The sequence below is a fragment of the Taudactylus pleione genome, unplaced genomic scaffold (genome assembly GCF_031769625.1).
Source record: "Taudactylus pleione unplaced genomic scaffold, aTauple2 ptg000726l, whole genome shotgun sequence".
Taxonomy (NCBI): domain Eukaryota; kingdom Metazoa; phylum Chordata; class Amphibia; order Anura; family Myobatrachidae; genus Taudactylus; species Taudactylus pleione.
The window spans coordinates 5,853,780-5,869,867 of NW_028285128.1; the positions used below are offsets into that span (position 1 = coordinate 5,853,780).

Consider the following 16,088-nt stretch of genomic DNA (forward strand, 5'->3'; position numbering starts at 1 on the left):
TCCTGTCCCTGAATGCAAAATTACCAGGAAGTGCACATGACTCCTTCGTCATCCGGCAATCAGGGATCTGGCACAAATTAAACAACCTACAATTTGGTGATGCGTGGCTTCTGGGTAAGTGGAGACCTTTAGTACATAACAATGTTAAGCTTCATACAGAGTGATCCTGATGTTGTCTATTCTTTTTCACAGGAGACAGTAGCTACCCTTGCACGCCCTGGCTGCTCACTCCTTATTTGGCTCCCACACCAGGGCCACAAAGTGAGTTTAATGCCACACTTACAGCCACCAGGCAAGTGGTGGAGCGCTGTATCGGCCTTTTAAAAGGCCGATTCAGATGCCTCCACCGCTCTGGTGGCGAGCTCATGTATTTGCCGGATATGGTTTCGAAAATTGTGGTCCTGTGTGGGATATTTCACAATATCGCCATAAGGAGTGGTGTCCCAATGCAGCCAGAGGATGCCTTACCTGAGGATGGCCCCCCCGAGGTTGGTCGGAGGTCAGTATGTGGGGGGGCCATACGCGATGATGTGGTGGCCAGATATTTTAGGTAATTATTGTCCAAACAACAGTGTTTAGACCCAATGTGGTACGGTTTGTTTGAGAACATTTAATTAATTTTTTATATTTTCTCCATCTTCTGTTTGTTTCCATAATCTTTGGCACTCCAACGATGACTACTTCCTGCTACCCTTTAAAAACCTGTATGTGGAAATTTTGGGGATATATTATGGAACCCATATTGCAACGCCATACTTGTGGAATCATGTTGGCATGGTCCTTCGTCAACCAGTTCTTGATTTGTTGTGTTTTTTTTTTTTGGTATGTGTTGTATTTGTGATTATCACTGTGTGTTTTTTTTGTGAGTGACCACTTTGATTTTGGAGTTATGTTGTGAATAAATGTCTTGAGAGTGTAATTTTGTACCTTTTTTTGAACGTTACAAGCAAGTGTAACCAGGTTCACACACGTTACATTTGTCTAAGGGGTAATCCAGTAATGACGCAAGTTGAGCTAAAATGTAATATGTTTTCAGGGTCCAAACCAGCACCCAAAGGAATCCTGTACAATCAGTTGGCTTCGTAATATCGGCCTAAGCAGCTTGCACCCCAACTACGAACCTGTAAAATGTAGTAATATCTAATTGTGACTACACCAAAAAAGGGAAATGAGATTGTTACTGTTAGGTGTTTCTTGTGCCTGTTTTGCATAAAAATACAACACACAATCTTATTGACAAAAATTGCTAATACTTGCAGGAAGAGTCTACTTATGTCAGGGTAATCAATCTCTGATTTTGAAATAACGAATGAGATAGAACGTTAATTTGTAAATATTAATTTATTTAAATATAGCAAAAAAAACAAAAAAAACTAGTCCCTAAAGAGGACCGACATATGGTCAAGGACCACCAGCAGACCGATTATATTGTCCCGCATACGGGCCACACAGGCGGCTAACTCAGCCCTACGCCTCTGCTCCTCTGTGGGTTAGAAAAGTGTGGGGATTAATACAACAATAATGAAACCACATTAAAAAACAAGCCAAAACAAACAAAACAACAATACAAATATTTTGAAACAAAGCATAATTACACCATTAAAACCCATCCCCCCAAAATGGTGTAGCCCAAAAATACAATGCCAATAAACAAAATCTGACAGGTGTGATATGTGTATGGTGAAATCAGCAGGAACAGGTAAAGGCAATCTGAAAAATCACCAAAAGTATACCCAAAAACTCAAAAAAAGAGAAAGACACATGATTACATACAGTTTGTGGCGAAAAAGAAACAAAAACAAAAACATACCGGTAGAAAAAACGGCAGCTCCAGAAGGCCCTCCCTCGTCCTCCTCGGAGGTGCCTCCATTCCCCAACGATCTGGGCGGGGTAATTCGAAGAGGGGTGGTTGGAGGAGAGGAGGAATTGGGACGGAGGGGAAGGAGCCCCGAAATTTCCGTCAGAGGGTCTTGGCAGACTGGGGAGGAGTGGGAAATAGGGGAATTTGGGGTTGTGGAGGGTTGGCTGGGGGTTGGGGAGAGTGGGCGTGAGTGCCGTCTGGGATGACGATGACGCTGTAGTCTTCGCTGTGCCCCTAAAAGATGTGAAACAAATTGTGCTTAGTTTCAACCCAAATCCGAGAAAAACACTATTTTATGACCCAAAAAAACGAAAAACATGGCCATGCAGATATGAGTACAATGAATAAATAGGACATACATGAAAAACATGGCCAGGCAGATATGAGTACAATGCATAAATACGACATACATGAAAACATGGCCATGCAGATATGAGTACAATGAATAAATATGACATACATGAAAACATGGCCATGCAGATATGAGTACAATTAATAAATAGGACATACATGAAAACATGGCCATGTAGATATGAGTACAATGATTAAATAGGACATACATGAAAAACATGGCCAGGCAGATATGAGTACAATGCATAAATATGACATACATGAAAACATGGCCATGCAGATATGAGTACAATGAATAAATAGGACATACATGAAAAACATGGCCATGCAGATATGAGTACAATGAATAAATAGGACATACATGAAAATATGCACACGCAGTTAGGGCCACAAACATAAACATGAAAACCACAGTCCCTAAAACTTACTTTCTGCGATCTGCATGCGAAAGCATGCCAGCAAGCGGGGCGTCTGCCGTTGCAGGTCCGACCACCTGCGCTCCAGCTGCCCGATCTGGCGGCGTGAGCCGAAGGAGCGCAGGCGGCCCCGTACCTCTGCTAATGCGGAACGCTTTTCGCGATTGGTGATGGGTGGAGGCTGGCTGGTGATCCGCCTATCCATCATCTCCGTTAGCACCAGCAGCTCGCGCCTGGTGAATGCGGAGGCTCTCATGATGACAATGGTATATTTGTTAAAAATCTTTTTTAATAAAGTGCCAAAAATAAATTTGATTGGCTAATGTATTTGGGTAATTAACAGGACCAATTCTATTGGTTAGTGTATGAGTCATGTGTTCGACAGGGCCAGAAATCTCTTGAGAGTTATGATAGGCTTGATGCAGTGACATGCGTAAGCAAATTTAAATAAAGAAATGAACCTCGGGAAATATGCGGCCTGAAAAACAAATAGAACAATAGTTTAATTGGGGCTAACATGTATTTTGACAAATAAAAGCGAATGTTTAAGCCGTACGTATTCAGCGGGTAAACACAAACACGGACAAGATTAAAGTTTATTGCATTGTGTTAAAAAAAAAAAACACCAATTAAGCTAATTGATATATTGATTGCCATGATACGATTGAGGGAGGTAGGCAGAATAAACGAGCAGTTAATCGAAATCTGACAGTCCCACTTCGGGGTTGTACTTGTGCGTGCGTTCCCTTCAAGCAATTTCGGGGATGTACGCTCGCTATTTGGCACGCTCGTTAGTTAGAGGAGGGGTCGCTTGAGTTTGGGGAGGATGTTTGGCTGCGTTCGAAAATACGAGCGAGTGCTTGAATTTACATATTTTTTTACGTACGCCGAACGTACGAATGGCCACTTGCGTCCGGCTCTGAAAGAGGGCCCAAGTGCTGACTATCACAGCTACTCAGCGTCTCACATCAAGTGCTGGTTATTACCGCTACTCAGCGTCTCACATCAAGTGCTGGTTACTACCGCTACTCAGCGTCTCACATCAAGTGCTGGTTATTACCGCTACTCAGCATCTCACATCAAGTGCTGGCTATTACCGCTACTCAGCATCTAACATCAAGTGCTGGTTATTACCGCTACTCAGCGTCTCTCATCAAGTGCTGGTTATTACCACTACTTAGCATCTCTCATCAAATGCTGGTTACTACCGCTACTCAGCGTCTCACATCAAGTGCTGGTTATTACCACTACTCAGTGTCTCACATTCTGTGCTGGTTATTACCGGTACTCAGATTTTCACATCAAGTGCTGGTTATTACCGCTACTCAGATTTTCACATCAAGTGCTGGTTATTACCGCTACTCAGTGTCTCACATTCTGTGCTGGTTATTACCGCTACTCAGCATCTCACATCAAGTGCTGGCTATTACCGCTACTCAGCGTCTCACATCAAGTGCTGGTTATTACCGCTACTCAGCGTCTCACATCAAGTGCTGGTTATCACCGCTACTCAGCGTCTCACATCAAGTGCTGGTTATTACCGCTACTCAGCGTCTCACATCAATTACTGGTTATTACCGCTACTCAGCGTCTCACATCAACTGCTGGTTATTACCGCTACTCAGCATCTCACATCAAGTGCTGGTTATTACCGCTACTCAGCATCTCACATCAAGTGCAGGTTATTACCGCTACTCAGCATCTCACATCAAGTGCTGGTTATTACCGCTACTCAGCATCTCACATCAAGTGCAGGTTATTACCGCTACTCAGCATCTCACATCAAGTGCTGGTTATTACCGCTACTCAGCGTCTCACATCAAGTGCTGGTTATTACCGCTACTCAGCGTCTCACATCAAGTGCTGGTTATTACCGCTACTCAGCGTCTCACATCAAGTGCTGGTTATTACCGCTACTCAGCGTCTCACATCAATTGCTGGTTATTACCGCTACTCAGCGTCTCACATCAATTACTGGTTATTACCGCTACTCAGCGTCTCACATCAAGTGCTGGTTATTACCGCTACTCAGCGTCTCACATCAAGTGCTGGTTATTACCGCTACTCAGCGTCTCACATCAAGTGCAGGTTATTACCGCAACTCAGCGTCTCACATCAAGTGCTGGTTATTACCGCTACTCAGCGTCTCACATCAAGTGCTGGTTATTACCGCTACTCAGCGTCTCACATCAAGTGCTGGTTATTACCGCTACTCAGGGTCTCTCATCAAGTGCAGGTTATTACCGCTACTCAGCCTCTCACATCAAGTGCTGGTTATTACCGCTACTCCGCATCTCACATCAAGTGCTGGTTATTACCGCTACTCCGCATCTCACATCAAGTGCTGGTTATTACCGCTACTCAGCGTCTCACATCAAGTGCTGGTTATTACCGCTACTCAGCGTCTCACATCAAGTGCTGGCTATTACCGCTACTCAGCGTCTAACATCAAGTGCTGGTTATCACCGCTACTCAGCGTCTCTCATCAAGTGCTGGTTATCACCGCTACTCAGCGTCTCACATCAAGTGCTGGTTATTACCGCTACTCAGCGTCTCACATCAAGTGCTGGTTATTACCGCTACTCAGCGTCTCACATCAAGTGCTGGTTATTACCGCTACTCAGCGTCTCACATCAAGTGCTGGTTATTACCGCTACTCAGCGTCTCACATCAAGTGCTGGTTATCACCGCTACTCAGCGTCTCACATCAATTGCTGGTTATCACCGCTACTCAGCGTCTCTCATCAAGTGCTGGTTATCACCGCTACTCAGCGTCTCACATCAAGTGCTGGTTATCACCGCTACTCAGCGTCTCTCATCAAGTGCTGGTTATCACCGCTACTCAGCGTCTCACATCAAGTGCTGGTTATCACCGCTACTCAGCGTCTCACATCAAGTGCTGGTTATCACCGCTACTCAGCGTCTCACATCAAGTGCTGGTTATCACCGCTACTCAGCGTCTCACATCAAGTGCTGGTTATTACCGCTACTCAGCGTCTCACATCAAGTGCTGGTTATTACCGCTACTCAGCGTCTCACATCAAGTGCTGGTTATTACCGCTACTCAGCGTCTCACATCAAGTGCTGGTTATTACCGCTACTCAGCGTCTCACATCAAGTGCTGGTTATTACCGCTACTCAGGGTCTCTCATCAAGTGCAGGTTATTACCGCTACTCAGCCTCTCACATCAAGTGCTGGTTATTACCGCTACTCAGCATCTCACATCAAGTGCTGGTTATTACCGCTACTCAGCATCTCACATCAAGTGCTGGTTATTACCGCTACTCAGCGTCTCACATCAAGTGCTGGCTATTACCGCTACTCAGCATCTAACATCAAGTGCTGGTTATCACCGCTACTCAGCGTCTCTCATCAAGTGCTGGTTATCACCGCTACTCAGCGTCTCACATCAAGTGCTGGTTATCACCGCTACTCAGCGTCTCACATCAAGTGCTGGTTATTACCGCTACTCAGCGTCTCACATCAAGTGCTGGTTATTACCGCTACTCAGCGTCTCACATCAAGTGCTGGTTATTACCGCTACTCAGCGTCTCACATCAAGTGCTGGTTATTACCGCTACTCAGCATCTCACATCAAGTGCTGGTTATTACCGCTACTCAGCATCTCACATCAAGTGCTGGTTATTACCGCTACTCAGCGTCTCACATCAAGTGCTGGTTATTACCGCTACTCAGCGTCTCACATCAAGTGCTGGCTATTACCGCTACTCAGCGTCTAACATCAAGTGCTGGTTATCACCGCTACTCAGCGTCTCTCATCAAGTGCTGGTTATCACCGCTACTCAGCGTCTCACATCAAGTGCTGGTTATCACCGCTACTCAGCGTCTCTCATCAAGTGCTGGTTATCACCGCTACTCAGCGTCTCACATCAAGTGCTGGTTATTACCGCTACTCAGCGTCTCTCATCAAGTGCTGGTTATTACCGCTACTCAGCGTCTCTCATCAAGTGCTGGTTATTACCGCTACTCAGCATCTCACATCAAGTGCTGGTCATTACCGCTACTCAGCGTCTCACATCAAGTGCTGGTTATTACCGCTACTCAGCGTCTCACATCAAGTGCTGGTTATTACCGCTACTCAGCGTCTAACATCAAGTGCTGGTTATTACCGCTACTCAGCGTCTCACATCAATTGCTGGTTATCACCGCTACTCAGCATCTCACATCAAATGCTGGTTACTACCGCTACTCAGCGTCTCACATCAAGTGCTGGTTATCACCGCTGCTCAGCGTCTCACATCAAGTGCTGGTTATCACCGCTACTCAGCGTCTCTCATCAAGTGCTGGTTATCACCGCTACTCAGCATCTCACATCAAATGCTGGTTACTACCGCTACTCAGCGTCTCACATCAAGTGCTGGTTATCACCGCTACTCAGCGTCTCACATCAAGTGCTGGTTATCACCGCTACTCAGCGTCTCTCATCAAGTGCTGGTTATTACCGCTACTCAGTGTCTCACATCAAATGCTGGTTACTACCGCTACTCAGCGTCTCACATCAAGTGCTGGTTATCACCGCTGCTCAGCGTCTCACATCAAGTGCTGGTTATCACCGCTACTCAGCGTCTCTCATCAAGTGCTGGTTATCACCGCTACTCAGCATCTCACATCAAATGCTGATTACTACCGCTACTCAGCGTCTCACATCAAGTGCTGGTTATCACCGCTACTCAGCGTCTCACATCAAGTGCTGGTTATCACCGCTACTCAGCGTCTCACATCAAGTGCTGGTTATCACCGCTACTCAGCATCTCACATCAAGTGCTGGTTACTACCGCTACTCAGCGTCTCACATCAAGTGCTGGTTATCACCGCTACTCAGCGTCTCACATCAAGTGCTGGTTATCACCGCTACTCAGCATCTCACATCAAGTGCTGGTTATTACCGCTACTCAGCGTCTCACATCAAATGCTGGTTATCACCGCTACTCAGCGTCTCACATCAAGTGCTGGTTATTACCACTACTCAGCGTCTCACATCAAGTGCTGGTTATCACCGCTACTCAGCGTCTCACATCAAGTGCAGGTTATTACCGCTACTCAGCGTCTCACATCAAGTGCTGGTTATCACCGCTACTCAGCGTCTCACATAAAGTGCTGGTTATTACCGCTACTCAGCGTCTCACATCAAGTGCTGGTTATTACAGCTACTCAGCATCTCACATCAAGTGCTGGTTTTTACCAAGGGCAAATGTAAAAATGGAGCCCACCCCCCACCCTCCCTATGTGCACGTGCCAAAGGCACCAAAAAAATGGGAGTGGTCACTTAAAAGTGGGGTGTGTCAACATGACACACCCCTTTATCGTCACTCTGAACATTCCTTTCCATATGCACCTTAACCCCAGTAGTGTCCCTTGAACAGTACCCCCAGTATGCAATGTCCCCAGTTGTGGTTCCTCTTGCAGGCCCATAGTAGAGCCCCTTATACAGTACCCCCCCAGTAGTGGACCCCCTTATGCAGCCCCCAATTAGTTCCCCTTATACAGTACTCCCAGTATGCAATGCCCCGAGTAGTGGTCCCCCTTATGCAGCCCCTCATTAGTTCCCCTTATTCAGTGCCCCAGTAGTGGTCTCCCTTATGCAGTGCCCCCCCTATTAACTACCCCCAGTAGTGGTCCCCCTTATATAGTGCCCCCAGCAGTAGTCCCCCTCCTTATGCAGTGGTCCCTCTTATGCAGGCCCCCAGCAGTGATTCCCCCTATCCAGTGCCCCTTGTACAGTGCCCCCTGTAGTTTTCCTCCCTATTTAGTGCCCCTAGTGGTCCCCCCAATGCAGTGCCCCTAGTAGTAAGCCCCTTATATAGTGCCCCAAGCAGTAGTCCTCCCCCCATGCAGTTCCCCCAGTAGTGGTCCCCTTATGCAGTCCCTCAGTAGTGATCCCCCCTATCCGGTGCCCTTATACAGTGCCCCCTGTAGTTTTCCTCCCTATTTAGTGCCCCCAGTAGTGGTCACCTAGTAGTAAGCCCCTTATATAGTGCCCCCAGTAGTAGTTCCCCCCCCCAGTAGAGGTTCCCCTCCTGATGCAGTGCCCCCAATAGTATTCCTCCCAGTTGTAGTCCCCAGTAGTGCCCCATCCCCAGTAGTGGTCCCCCCCAGTAATGGTGCCCCTGTAATGGTGCCCCCAGTAGTGGTCCCCCCCAGTAATGGTGCCCCCAGTAGTTCTCCCCCCAGTAATGGTGCCCCCAATAGTGCTCCCCCCAGTAATGGTGCCCCCAGTAGTGCTCCCCCCCTGTAATGGTGCCCCCAGTAGTGCTCCCCCTGTAATGGTGCCCCCCTGATGTGCAGACACACAACACAAGTAAAAAAAAATAAAAAAAAATACACTTACCTGAATCCACGCTCCGGCTCCAGCCACTGCTCCAGGCGCCGCACGTCAGTCCTCCCGGGCTGGCGCGCTGTGCATTATGGGAGAGACGTCATGACATCATGACGTCTCTCCCATTACCCACTGCAGGAGCCGGAAGGGAGCCGGCTCTTGCAGTGGGAGCTCAGCAGTCAATGAGAGTCTGTCTGACTCTCATTGGCTGCTGGTTAATACACACATCGCTGCCGCGCGGTGGTGATGTGTGTGTTACTGCACAGCCTAGTGCCAGTCCTTTGTAAATGTGTAGTGCTGACCACACACACTGCGGTCGGCGCTACAGTGCCTAACTAGGGCAGGTCGGTACCATGGCCGGTGGCACCCCCCCGCGCCGCCAGTCCTACGGCGCCCAGGACACGCACCCTGCTCGACCCCCTTTAGTTATGCCCAGTGGCACTGGCGGCGATGCGTGTATTAAACAGCAGCCAATGAGAGTCAGATAGACTCTCATTGACTGGTGCAGCACCCAATGCAAGAGCCGGGCTTCTGTCCGGCTCCTGCAGTGGGTAATGGGACAGACGTCATGGCATCATGACGTCTCTCCCATAATGCTGAGCGCACCAGCCCGGGAGGACTGGCGGGTGGCGGTGGGAGCGGTGTCGCGTGGATTCAGGTAAGCATATTTGTATATTTTTTTTAAAACCTGTCTGCACTACTGGGGGCACAATGGGGGAGGGTGGTGGCTACTACTGGGGGCACCTCTACTGGGGGTGGGGGCTACTACTTGGGGGCACCATTACTGGGAGGACCTCTACTGGGGGGGCTACTACTGGGGGCACTTAATCGGGAGGGGGAACCTCTACTGGGGACTACTACTTGGGGGGGGGGACTACTACTGGAGGCATTATAGAAGTATAAAAGGGGCCTACTACTAGGGGCACTGCACTGGGGGGACCACTGCTGGGGGCAGTAATAGGAAGGACCACTACAAGGGGCACTGGATAGGGGGGATCACTACTGAGGTCTTGCATAAGGGGGGCCACTACTGGGAGCACTGCATGGGGGGGCTACTGCTGGGGGCACTATATAAGGGGCATACTGCTAGGGGCACTGCACTGGGGGGACCACTACAGGGGGCACTAGATAGGGGGATCACTACTGGGTGCCTGCATAAGGGGGACCACTACTTGGAAATCTGCATGGGGGGGACTACTGCTGGGGGCACTATATAAAGGGCACTGCATAGGGGCGGACTACTACTAGGGGCACTATATAAAGGGCACTGCATAAGGGGATACCACTACTGGGCGCACTGCATTGTGGGGATTGCTACTGGGGGCACTGCATAAGGGGGAACACTACATGGGCCACTGCATTTGGGGGGACCACTACTGGGGGCACTGAATAAGGGGAACTAATTGGGGGCTGTATAAGGGGGACCACTACTATGGGCCTGCATAAGAGGGACCACAACTGCATACTGGGGGTACTGTATAAGGGGCACATGGATAGGAATGTTTAATTCTCCAGGCTGCACGATAATTATACCCCACACCTACCACATACTTTCACTCTAGAGGCGCTAGTCAGACCTTTATGATTAATATAGACAATGAGAGTATATCTACAAATATTAAAAATTCTGGTTTCTTAGAAATAAAAAATACAGAGACACTAAATACATAAGATCTGTTGTTTTAGAAACACAACGTTACTACATACAGTATATTATTTTTGTTAGACACCTGCAGTGCCTGAATTACCTTAATAGTATGGCACATTCACGCTGCAAGCAAAGCAAGTTTGCTTTTAGAAATCAGTTTGCATACATTAATATTATGAATGTATATATTCATAGATTATAAACAAGATAGATAATAACCAAGATAGATACAAACAGAGGCGTATTTAGAGAGGAGGGGGCCCGTGTTCTCCGGCGGCCACGGCGTTCTGAAACATTCAATAGATTCCAGGCTCTAGTCTACCGGATGATTTCACTACTGCGCATGCGCAGAACGCCGGGAAAGTGGCCATTGCGGCCACTTTCCAGGCTTTCTGTATAGCACCTTTCCAGCCGACGTGGGACTTCGGAGAGGTAAGTATTTGGAAGTATGGGTGCAGGGTATGCGGTGTAGGCCCCCCTGCACCGCACACCCTGCACCATTTATAGATACGCCTACAAAATAATAATTGGGGAGATACAAAGGTGGAGAACTACAGTATATCATATTATTATCATGGCTATGGTGTAATGAGTGGAACCACAGAGACCTGAGGCTGAATTCTAATGATGGTATATGAGATGTCTGTGCACATGTGTATTTCAGTAAATACAGTTATCCACTCTATACACTTTATGAATTAAAACAATTATTTATAATGAACTAAACATTTTCGTATGTTAAAAATTAGTAAAAAAGTCGCTCTCTTGGATTTAATCTGTATTTTTATCTGGGTTCAACCATAGATATTTCAAATAGACCTGCTTAATTACTTCTCAGGTGTATGTATAATGGGGAGAACCAAATGGATCTATAATACAGAATTTTCTATAGTTGTTTGAATTATTTATATGTGTTAAAGGTACTTGTGTACTTTACGGACTCATTGCAGAGAGAACCCAAGTGTCCTACACTCATTATTATTAGCAATCATGGTAATGTCTAAATCCCCTTCACGGAGAGAACCCTGACGTCATCAGCCAGTGTCCAGCATTATTCCTTAGCATCCAAGTGGGCATAGAGGGGGAATATAACCTTGTAGCGAGCCACCGAGCCCGAAGCGTGGCGAGTGGAGCAAGCCCGCGGGGGGACAACTTTCTTCTTTAGGTGGGGACAACTTTCGGTACTTGTGTACGTAAAGTACAGTAGTTTTAATATAGAACTAGTTAAATGAACGTGTTTAAGCACAGGTGAAAAAAAAATAGATAAGGAGACTTAGATTTCCTAAGTGTTTTTAAATCAATTTTTCACTATGCTAGATACCTCTGAAGAAGTCACTGTGGTGAGGAAACGCGTTAGATGGGAGAGAAGAGAGATGAAGTAGAATCAAGAAACATCAGTAATTTGCACACTGTGAGCTTGAATGTGGGTTCTCCAGTGAAGCCAAATGTGGGTGGTTTCTTCCTAAGGCACTGTGATCGTTGGCACAGAACTACCAGTAAAGTTTTTGGACAAGTCTGTGGTGAGCTCACACATCCCTGTCTATGCTTTGACATGGGGCATATATAACTGCATTATATTTTCTTTCTCATCATGTAGTATTTGAAATGGAATTGTTTCTTTTTAATAAATCTATTACTTTTTCACAATTTGCAGTGTGTGCAAAACAATTCAGATCAGATGATTACTTTCAGCAGTTTTTTATTATATCTTTTACATGTAAACGGCTCATAGCAGCCCTTCATTAAAAAGTAGCCTTTTGCAGTTGGACATCTTAATTTATGTTTTCACTTTTATTTTTTTTCTTAGCGCAACATTAGGATCATTTTTTGGGGGGTTTTGAGAAGTTGAAGCGTCCGGAAATGAATATGAAGATCAAAGTGGGAAAACTTTATGATCGGTGATGCAAAATGGCGGCTATGCTAAACTGTAGGTGTGGTTTAACAGACAACGATGCTATCATGACCATGAACATGTAGCTATTGTTTATACTTTGAATAACATAGTATTTACCATCCTTACTGTAATGATTAAAAACAAATACAAATTATACGCAATAGGACATGAAGCAACAATATTAAAAGGAACACAGCACAAATGGCATTTATGATTATGATTATGACTTTTGTTCAAATGTATCTGTTTTTAAGTGTCTGCGTGTGAAGATTCCATTTTCAGCGGGTGCAAAAGTCATCTCCTGATATGAGGATATGGGAATATCACGGTGTTCCTTGTTGCACACACCTACTGCATGCGTCACATACTGTGCTTGCATGCAAAAAATGGATTTGGATTTTGATCTGCTTTATTAGATATTTAAATGTGATTCAAAAGGTGTAGAAAGAGCACACGTAAGATGATATTTCCTGTTTAACAGTGGGCATGCAACTCTTTTATTGTTAAGAGTGACTTGATTTTTACCCATCATAAGAAGTGGCAGAAAACAAGCTCAGCCTATACATTTAATGGCATGCCTTTTGTACCATTAGTCCTATGTATTATCTACTGCAGTGGTTCCAAACTGTGTGCCGTAGCATCCTGGGGTGCCTCAGGGCACTTGCAGGGGTGGCTTGGGTTGGTGGTCCAGTACAAAATAAAATAATTTTAGTCAGTGTGATAGGTAAAATCAGTGCTAATGACTGCCAATCAAAGAATATGTGGACAAAAAGAAGCACAGCCCTGTCATCCACCACATAACTGAACCTAAGGGTGACATAGAATTTACTTTATTTAATTTGTTCTGAACTTCTCAATAAGAAACTTTTTGCCCCTGGAGAAAATGCTGATACTCTAGGGTGCCGTGATTCAAAAAAGATTGGAAACCACTGATATACTGGGTTATTCACCCAGTAAATAACGATTGAACTTGTAGCTCACAGCTCCAATTTATCTCAGGCAGGGCTGGTGCAAGGTTTCAGGGCGCCCTAGACAAAGGTTCACAATGCCGGCCCTATTTTCCCCCAACCCTTCCGCCAAGTTCACAGACACATACACAGTGCCCTAATAATATTTACATGACCCAAATTAAAGGGATGATTCCCCCTGCAGTGCCCCCAGTAGTAAGGGCCCCTTCAGTGCCCCCACTTGTAATGCCCTTGTAGTGCCCCCAGTAGTAATGCTCCCTGCAGTGCCCCCAGTAGTAATGCCCTTGTAGTGCCCCCAATAGTAATGCTCCCTGCAGTGCCCCCAGTAGTAATGCCCTTGTAATGCCCCCAATAGTAATGCTCCCTGCAGTGCCCCCAGTAGTAATGCCCTTGTAGTGCCCCCAATTGTAATGCTCCCTGCAGTGCCCCCAGTAGTAATGCTCTCTGCAGTGCCCACAGTAATAATGCCCACAGTAGTGCCCCCAGTAGTAATGCTCCCTGCAGTGACCAGTCGTAATGCTCTCTGCAGTGCCCCCAGTAGTAATGCCCTTGTAGTGCCCCCAATAGTAATGCTCCTGGCAGTGCCCCCAGTAGTAATGCTCCCTGCAGTGCCCCCAGTAGTAATGCTCCCTGTAGTGCCCCCAGTTGTAGTGCTCCCGATAGTACCTCCATATGATGCCCCCAGTAGTAAAGCCCCTGTAGGGCCCCCTGTAGTAAGCCCCCCCTCCCCCCATGCAAACACATACACACACACAAAAAAAAATACATTCCTTAAACCCCGCTCCAGTGCCTGCTGCTGTCCATCCCCGGCGCCCGCTCCTCGGAACCATAGTGCACTGCGGGACCCAGGAGCCGGAGCTCAGGAGTGCGCTCCGTCCTCCGGCTGCCGCTGGCGCCGGGGGGGAAAGAAGGAGCCAGGCGCCCGCTGGTAACACAATCTCAGCGGGCGCCCGGCAAATGGAAGGTGCAGGGGGTGCGATCGCTGGGCCCCTTAGGCCGCCAGGCCCCTTAAGCTGCCGGGCCCCATAGCAACCACACCCCCTGCACCCTCCGTAGTTGGGCGGACTCAGAAGCGCCCTCTAGTGGCCGGCGCCCCTAGGTAGCTGCCTAAGCTTACCTAGTGGTAGTGCCAGCCCTGATCTCAAGTATTTCTGATACAAGGCTTGCGAGGACAGCACATTTGAAAAGAGACAGCAGGTACGGCTACCATCAGAAATGGTGGTGCCCGGGACTGACAAAACAGCCACCCCCCGTATTCCTGCATCTCCATACATCCTTCTGTCTCTCCAGCCAGCCCCCCTTCTGTCTCCCCAGCCAGCCCCCATTCTCTCTCTCTGATTTTTTTGCTTACACTCCCTCCCTTATATATTTTAGTATTTTGTGTTCCAAGCCCCAGCCCATCAATTATATATTTGTTGCATTTGTGCCTACCCCCACACACTCATTAAAATATATATGTAATATATATATATGTATTCTATGATTTTATTTCTCCAAGACCACCTCCACCCTTTCCCTTATACAGTATGTGTGTATGTGTTTAATGATCTTGTGTCACCTTCTTTTTTTAGTTGCCTGTTCTTCCGTTTCCGTTTCTTCCTCTCCTACTTCTCTTCTTGTCTTCTGATAGCTGCTGGGGCTCGGCTTAGGCTGGCCAGCGAGCAGCGTGTTCTAACGTCTCACTCCCCTTCTCAGCATCAGAGTGCGCCGACGCAGGAGGAGGGACTCGGGGAGGCAGAAACAGCCACACACACCACTCACAAATACATCGTAGCAGATGCCTGGCACCTTTCCTAATATAGTAGTGGCCAAGCAGGCGGCCATCAGGCATGTGCATGCCATGCACACTTGCGGCCTTTCCAGTAACAAAATTGTACCGGCCCGGGAGGCAGATTTTACCTTGGCCCCTGGGCCAGCTTCTGGGTAGGAGCCAGGTGCGGGCCTCCCTCTCTGTCTGGGCCCAGGACTCCAGGCCCAGCAGTCCCCCTCTGATGGCGGCCCTGACTGCTGGTAAAGCACTTATCCCATTGTGAAGTCTTTTAATGAGAGACCACTTTACAAATGCCCTGGAGAAGCTACTGCGTGCTTGTGCACAGTCCCAGGTATAGGAGAGGGATCCGAGATACTGTAGCCCATAGGCTCCAGCAACCAGGGCCATAACTAGGGGTGTGTGTCTGATGCTGCAGCACTATCGCTGCCCTACGGCCCTTATCCTGGCTAGGAGGGTACCTGGTACGGCACCCTGCAGCCAGTATTAGTGCAGCAATGCCACCCGGAGCATCCTTTGGAAGCTTTGAGCATGCCATGCATCCTGCCGCCTATAAGGACATTTGTTCAGTGAGTCCTGAGGATGCTCCGGGCAGTGCTCCACTTCCCGATGCTGGCTTCTCCCCCTTATGCGCGACATAATTGCACTCAGGTGGCAGGGCCAACACAGGGCGCTCGTAAGCACTGTAACGGCACTGCCAGTGACTATCTCCATCTGATGATGGCATTAACTTTTTGGGGCTAGGCCATGTTAGCTACGTTTTTCGAATCTTAGTAAATTGGGCAAGTCCTCAGTACCCATTGCAAAAATTGGGGACTGCCATCTGCAGGAGATATCAGTCTTT

At 47.4% G+C, this 16,088-nt stretch overlaps 1 pseudogene; it reads left to right on the forward strand.

The window, feature by feature from the left end:
- The window catches only part of LOC148477319 (uncharacterized), a 137,560-nt pseudogene extending 122,287 nt beyond the window's left edge, over nucleotides 1-15,273 (forward strand).
- Nucleotides 15,274-16,088: the final 815 nt, after the last annotated feature.